Below are 7,488 nucleotides of genomic sequence, written 5' to 3' on the forward strand. Positions count from 1 at the left end.
TTATAATTAAAAACCATTTAGAGCAACAAAACTATTGTTTGGATTAGATCTTTCCCGCTTAACGAACATGTACAAAACCATTATTGAAAATAGTAAATTTCATTTAGGACATCAATTAATAAACACATGCGCATAAAAGTATCAAATAAAAGAGGTGTGACACATTTAAATGAATCATGATCAATGCTTTGAATCTAAAATTAAACATTTTAAATAATTCTAAAAAATTTCAAACATATATAAAGATTTAAAATTTTAAATAATTTGTTAAGAATAAATTTTATATCAAATTCCGTTGTCAAATAAATTAAATATGATGCATAAATGAATTTTGTTTTAATTTAGCTATCATTAGGCATAAACAAACCAAAATTATTTACAACTGAAAAAACACACAAAATTGCAAGGCCTATTGGACTTGGGGATCATGCTCACCACAATAGCGACAACGAATTTAATGGGTTTCTCAGCTTTCGTGGAAGAGATGCGAGAAATACTTCCTTCAACGACCTCCGCAAATCTCTCTCTGGATCGTGACTTAGGGTTTGAAATCTTTTGTCGACCACCACTTTGAATCCCTCCCTGGAAGGGGCCTTAGGGTTTTCCTCGACATCGAAGAACTGGAAAAGCTGTCGAGAACTGGAGTAGGGCAAAGCCATCGATTCCAGCTTGCAAACAGCCATCGAAACAGCTGATATTTTCATCCCCTCATTTTCACTCTCTTCGAGGGTAGCGAACATCGGAGGGGTGCATATTCTGAAACGGAAGAATGGATTTATGCATCTGGGCCGCCTTTTTCAGACGTGAAGTTGATTCTGCCGTGTTGTTGGGAAAACACCGGGATGAAAATATCGCTTGTTTCAATGGCTGTTTGCAAGTTGGAATCAAGGATTGGAAGATTGCTCGTCATCAAATCTCTTCTCTTTCTGGTTGGACAAGGACAGAAGACTTCGGTAAGTAAATTTCATTTTTTTTTTATCACTTAACCTGGGGCAAGAATCAAAAGAGAGTTTTAGATGTCAAGTTATAATATTAGCTATTTGTTTGGAGAGAAAATTGTTCGCCTACTAAATCCTTGAAGATTAGCCTGGTCTTCCTACTTTCTAGATCGTCTCTTTGATGAATTATTTTTTCCTTCAATCTCTATATCTGTTCAACTGTTCGTTAAAGTTAGATTATAGCTTATATCGAAAAATATAATCAAAGCAAATCAGTGAACATAACATCGATCCAGCTAGCAGCAATAAGTCCTGTTTCTAAGCCAACATAAGTTTATTATATATATTCTCTGCAATGAAGTAACTTGGTATTATAACATCATATTTTTCCTCGGTAGGCCAAATCCTGTCCTTCTGTAGCTTGATTGGAATCTCGGATCTGAACTGAGTTATGGAGTTCAACAATCATGGTCATGATCGCCTTGTCCTCTGTTTCAACTTTTACCCGTTTTCTATCATGATTATGGACTCCTCCTTAGATCCTATTGTTTGGTTTCGGCAACTTATTAATGTCTCCAAGATTTGCCTCAGATGTATTTCTAGCCCCTAAATCCTTTTCATCCCTTGTACCCATGAATTTTCTGCCCGCACCAAATTAGGTGACCCCTGCCTCTAAATATTTCTAGGCTCCTTTAATTCCATGAATTATTTGAGGTAGTCTTATTTCATTTACTCCAAGAGTCATTGTGATTATGTCATTCTCTGATCTGTGTCATGTGAGTGTCATCTTTGTATGATCCGATAGTTTTATGATGGTGCGATCATGTCGGTATTTCTTTGCTCTGATTCAGATAAAAGTCTGCTCAAAGTTGAATGTATTTAATTCAAAGCATTTTAACTCAAAGTTCTCTGCTTTCCTCTTCTAGAGTACTCATATGCTGTTACCAGTCACCAAATGAAGTCTGGTGGAAAAACTACCCCCTATCTTGATTCATTTTATCCCTGTGCACATTAGTGTCACCTATACTTTCAGGTATCTGTCATGAAACAATGTTAATAGAATGATTTATTCAGAATATAATTAAGTGATCATGTATACATTTAGGTAACAGTCATGATACAATGTTTATAAAATGATTAATTCAGAATAAATAAGCTATCACGCATACATTTAGGTCCCTGTCATGAAACAATTTTCATAAAATGATTAATTCAGAATAGAAATAAGCGATCACAGATACATTTAGGTACCTGTCATGAAACAATGTTCATAAAATGATTAATTCAGAATAGAAATAAGCGATCACCTACACATTTAGGTATCTGTCACTGCACAATGCTTATAAAATGATTTTTTCAGGTAGAAATCAATGGTCCCTTATAAATTTATCTATTTGTCACAAAACAGTGTAGTTCTAATTTAAAATGAATGAGACATCAGTCCTTCAATAGTAAATGTAAAACTAAGAGTCTGACAGCCTTTGTAAAATAGAAATCATTTTAAGTAAATTTGGAGTCCAGACAAAACTTTTATTCATTACCATAATTTCATAAAACATTTTATTATCTTTCTCAAAAAAAAAAAAAAACCCTTAAATATCACAATTCTAAACATGAGATTGAAATTGTTATACATTAAGTCTGATTCAAGATGAGACTAGAGCTCTTGATTCTTGATGGTAACCTTGGCCCCAATTTTTTAAGGTGGTAATATATTCGATAAAATTTCATGTATTAAATAGCTTCAAGAGTTAATGATCAGCAGCATTTAATAAATAAGTAGCAGCACCAACCTGTAAAAAGAGATTTGTATATTCTCATTACTCCTCACTTACCAGTTATTATCAGCTTTATTAATGGTTGATTGACTTATAGAATGTTAAAACTTGAAAGTAGAATTTTTTGTTCAGATAGCTTGACTAGCTGTCTTAGTCTATATAATGAATCCCTAGTTGTCCTTGCACAATTTTTTTAAATTTAATGGCAAGATTGATAACCGTAAATGATTAATATTATGTTCTAATCATCTTGAAATGTACAAGTTCAAGGTTTAGTTTTTCCTTTTATAATTCATAAGACACTTACGACCCTTTAACCTGGCTGTATTTGTAACTCTCTAACATTGTAACATTGCTGATTTGTAACTCTCTAACATTGTAACATTGCTGATTTGTAACTCTCTAACAACCAAGCTGTATTTGTGGACTTAGTGTACCTTGCATCACTTAGAGCTTTAAACTTGAAGCACAAGGCGTAATATATGGGAGGTGATTGGCAGGTATATAGGAAGACTAGTTAAAAGAGTTGTGGTGCAGGAGCACCTGACAGAGGAGGGAGACCTTGAGGCACGAAGAAGGCAATGGAGGATCATCAAGGTTGAATTTGGAGATTTTGAAGCCAATAATGGCTTGTGGTTATGACATATTGAATGTAATGATCAAATTATCTAAGGTTCTTGATAAGGACCCTGATGCAAAGCCTCATCTTGGAAAAATGAGGAGGAAATGAATCACTCGACTAAGTTGCATCAAGGGGCACATACACCTTCAGGATCGATTATTAACTTCCTCAGATTGTTATCCAACTGACTTTACTTAATACCAATTCATAAACTGACCTGCGGCAGGAACTTTCTTGACCTCCTGTAGCAACATTTGTTTTCTGTACCAACTTAACCTATACCAATCAGACCCTTCCTCATTGTAAGTGAAGTACATAAGTGACTTGAACATCTGCGAATAGAGAAACTGAACATCAACCCGACTACAAACTGACTATCAAACAACATTTACCCTTATTTGAATCTGCAACACCTTTTCTGATGCCTGATCCTTCATGATTCCAAAATGGGTTTCAATTTCTTGTTTTTAGTGTGGATGTTTCATCTTTCCAATGGAGGAGATGGGAAAGTATTTAAAAAAAGGCAGATTTTGTAATAGAAGGGGATCAGATACAATAAAGAGGAATATAAAGAGTTGATTTTTTTTCAGATTTTGTGAGTTTTGTGATTTGGATGTGTGATTCCCCTTGTTTCCTTTACTAAATCGATATTCAGAATTCCAAGATCTTATCAATGCCTTTGTTTTAAAACAGCAACGTATCAATCAGTCCTGCGTCTAAATTAAATTTGCTGTTTTGAAATTGTTATAGGGAACACGTTTTCTGAATAGTTAAATGTAATCATTAGCTGTTTTGAGGGTCGTATTTGTAAATGGCAGTCATTTAGATTCTCTGCGAATTGTTTCTGGGATCGTGGTGGAGTCATGTATTGTATTATTTCATTTTCTTTTGTTTTTACTAGTTTAGTTATCCCCGCTTGTATTTGTGTGGAAGAAAGCTATTGAATACGGTGAATATTTTCATGTATTCACCGAAGTATTGAAATCGCATACCTGATATGTGATGTGGACAAAGGTTGATTCGAATAACAAACTTGCAGATTTGGAGAATGATAGAGTATGTCATGTTCAATGATTTGTCTGTTATCGGGTTTTCAATCTCGCATGCGGAAAAGGTGGTGTAGATTTGAATAAGGGTAAATGCTGTTTGATAGTCAGTTTGTAGTAGGGTTGATATTCAGTTTTCTTTATTCGCAGATGTTCAAGTCACTTATGTATTTCACTTACAATGAGGAGGGTCCGATCGATATATGTTAAGTTGGCACAAAAAACAAATGTTGCTACAGGAGGTCAAGAAAGTTCCTTTCGCAGGTCAGTTTATGAATTGGTATTAAGTAAAGTTAGTTGGATAACAATCTGAGGAAGTTAATAATCGATCTTGAATGTGTGTATGTGCCCCTTGATGCAACTTAGTTGAGTGATTCATTTCCTCCTGAGTTTTCCAAGGTGAGGCTTTGCATCATTTTTGGTATCAAAGATAAAGTTAGTAGATCCTTGTTAATTTAACTTCTCAGATTGGAAAATGAGAGTGGAAAACATAATGGAAGAAGTTGAAGAAACAAGAACAAGACACCATCAAAGACATTCTATATTTCAGACAAAGTGCAAGTGCAAGAACAAGGTATGCAAAGTTATAGTTGATAGTGGCTCGTTTGAAAATATAATCTCTGTAGAAATGGTTGAAAAAGTAAATCTTCCAAGAGTACCTCATGATTTTTCTTATAAAGCATATGGGTTAGGAGATGAACAGGGGATTGATGTCCTTGAAAAGTCATGTTTCTTTTAACATTGGACCATATTTTGATACCATTGAATGTGATATTGCTCCTTTAAAAGATTGTCATTTGATTTTGGGAAGAGCATGGCAATATGACAGGTCAACCATATATGATTGTAGAGAGAACACATATACCGTCCACAAGGACGGAAAGAAGATGGTTTTGTTTCCATTGAAGGATGATACATGGAAGGAAACAAGAAGTTTAGGCCTTATTGATAGGATAGCATTTCAATGCATGATGAAGTGAAAGAAGTTTTGGTAGAGGATAATGAAATTATGGAGAAGGCAGTCATATAGAGTGCAGATGTATGTGAAGTTGGGAGAGAAATCTCAATAATGACAGATGTAAGTTTATCCTTTGGAAGGGCAAGAATACAAAATGCAAGATGAACATGAAATTCAGAAAGAACATAAATTACAGCAAGAAGAAATGCAACAAGTAAATGCTGATGAGAGGAGTAAAGAGGCAAGTCCTATGGGATTTGAATGTGATAAAGTTATGGTTGGAACAATAACGTGTCCTTTGAAAATAGAGATGAGTACAATGCTGGAAGGTACTCCTATGAACAAGATTTTGGAGGAAAATGATGAATCCTTAAATATGCATGGTGTAGTGAAATGTCAAGAGGAATGGTATGAAGATGGAGATAAAGAATGTGTAGCAGCAAGTGACGAAGAAGAATCTGATTTATGGGAAGAGTTTGCAGCCATCATGGGAGAATGGAAAAGGCATGGTGCTAGCATGGAGACTCAGCATGAAGAAGTTTCCAAAGAAGAGATATGAAATGATGTTATGGAAAAAGAAGATGAGGCTGAATATGTTTATGACAAGGTAACAAATTCTGATTATGTTTATGACAAGGCTGAAGAAATTTAGATTGAGAAATCTGATTTAGTCCCAAAAGAAGAGACTATATAAAAGTTGGTTTGTGGGCTATGAAAGGGATCAAGTATTTGTGTATTCTCTATGTATGGAGATATGGCATGTTTGTGAGGACAAGAAAGAGGAATTTCATTGGCAAGCGTATTTGGTGGAGTTACAAATGTATACCGTAGTAGAGGTTTTACATGTGATAAAGTTGTTACTTGAAATTAATGATCAGCAACAAATAGTTTTCATGTTATGAAAAAGAGACAAACCAAAGATTAAGATGAAGAAGGAAGGACAAATCCAAGGGAGTCGAGGCCAAGAAAATACAAGATTGCAACTGGAAGATGAATATAAGCCTAAAGTAAAGATGAAGAAATATTTTTCTTTTCTAATATTTACTTTTGCAGGTGTTTCTAAGAAGACTCAAAGGAAACAATATACTCAGTATTTAGTAAAATGGAAGAACAAACCTACAATAGAAGATATTTGGATGGAAGAGAAACAAATCAGCAAGCATGGTTCATCACTACAACATCTCATCTCAAGAGGACTTGAGATTCATTCTACTAGGGAGTATGCTGCAATGGTAGACCAGACAAATTCTGCTACAGGAACTAACATGGTTAAAAATGCTCTAGGAAGTGTAGAAAGTTAATGTAATGTTTTAAAGTGTGTTTAAATTTTGATATTTGTAATAAAGTCCTACAATGTGGTGGCATGAATGGAATAGTGATTATATAAGCTATCCAATTATAGACACTTAGGACAAAGTTAATTTCAGTTTAAGTTGGGCAGTTTTCTTTAAGTGTGTTTGTGTGTGTTTTAAATAATTAAGCCAGCTAAGGAATCAATAGCTACAAGAAACTTTAAACAGATGGAAAAAGGTAGGCGGCAGATTCTGATGCTTGACCAATCCTTCATGATTCCAAAATGGGTTTCAATTTCTTGTTTTTAGTGTGGATGTTTCATCTTTCCAATGGAGGAGATGGGAAAGTATTTTAAAAAAGGCAGATTTTGTAATACAAGGGGATTAGATATGATAGAGAAGAATAGAAAGAGTTGATGTTTTTTTCAGATTTTGTAGTTTTGTGATTTGGATGTGTGATTCCCCTTGTTTCCTTTGCTAAATCGATATTCAGAATTCCAAGCTCTTATCAATGCACTTGTTTTAGAACAGCAACGTATCAATCAGTCCTTAGTCTAAATTAAATTTTCTGTTTTGAAATTGTTATAGGAAACACGTTTTCTGAATAGTTAAATGTAATCATTTGCTGTTTTGAGGGTCGTATTCGTAAGTGGCAGTCGTTTAGACTCTCTGCGATTTGTTTCTGGGATTGTGGAGGAGTCATGTATTGTATTATTTCATTTTCTTTTGTTTTTACTGTTTAGTTATCCCCGCTTGTATCTGCACGGAAGAAAGCTATTGAATACGGTGAATTTTTCATGTATTCACCGAAGATTCACCGAAGTATTGAAATCACATACCTGATATGTGATGTG

At 34.4% G+C, this 7,488-nt stretch overlaps 1 long non-coding RNA gene across 1 annotated transcript; it reads left to right on the forward strand.

Annotated features, from left to right (window-relative positions):
- Positions 1 to 723: 723 nt before the first annotated feature.
- On the forward strand, positions 724 to 7,057 carry LOC149571421 (uncharacterized). Its single transcript, XR_016359811.1, has 2 exons — positions 724 to 953; positions 3,217 to 7,057. It is a non-coding gene; the product is annotated as an uncharacterized LOC149571421 (long non-coding RNA).
- The last annotated feature ends 431 nt before the right edge of the window (positions 7,058 to 7,488 follow it).

The sequence above is a fragment of the Cupressus sempervirens genome, chromosome 2 (genome assembly GCF_028749045.1).
Source record: "Cupressus sempervirens isolate cs-2001-9-10 chromosome 2, ASM2874904v1, whole genome shotgun sequence".
NCBI lineage: Eukaryota > Viridiplantae > Streptophyta > Pinopsida > Cupressales > Cupressaceae > Cupressus > Cupressus sempervirens.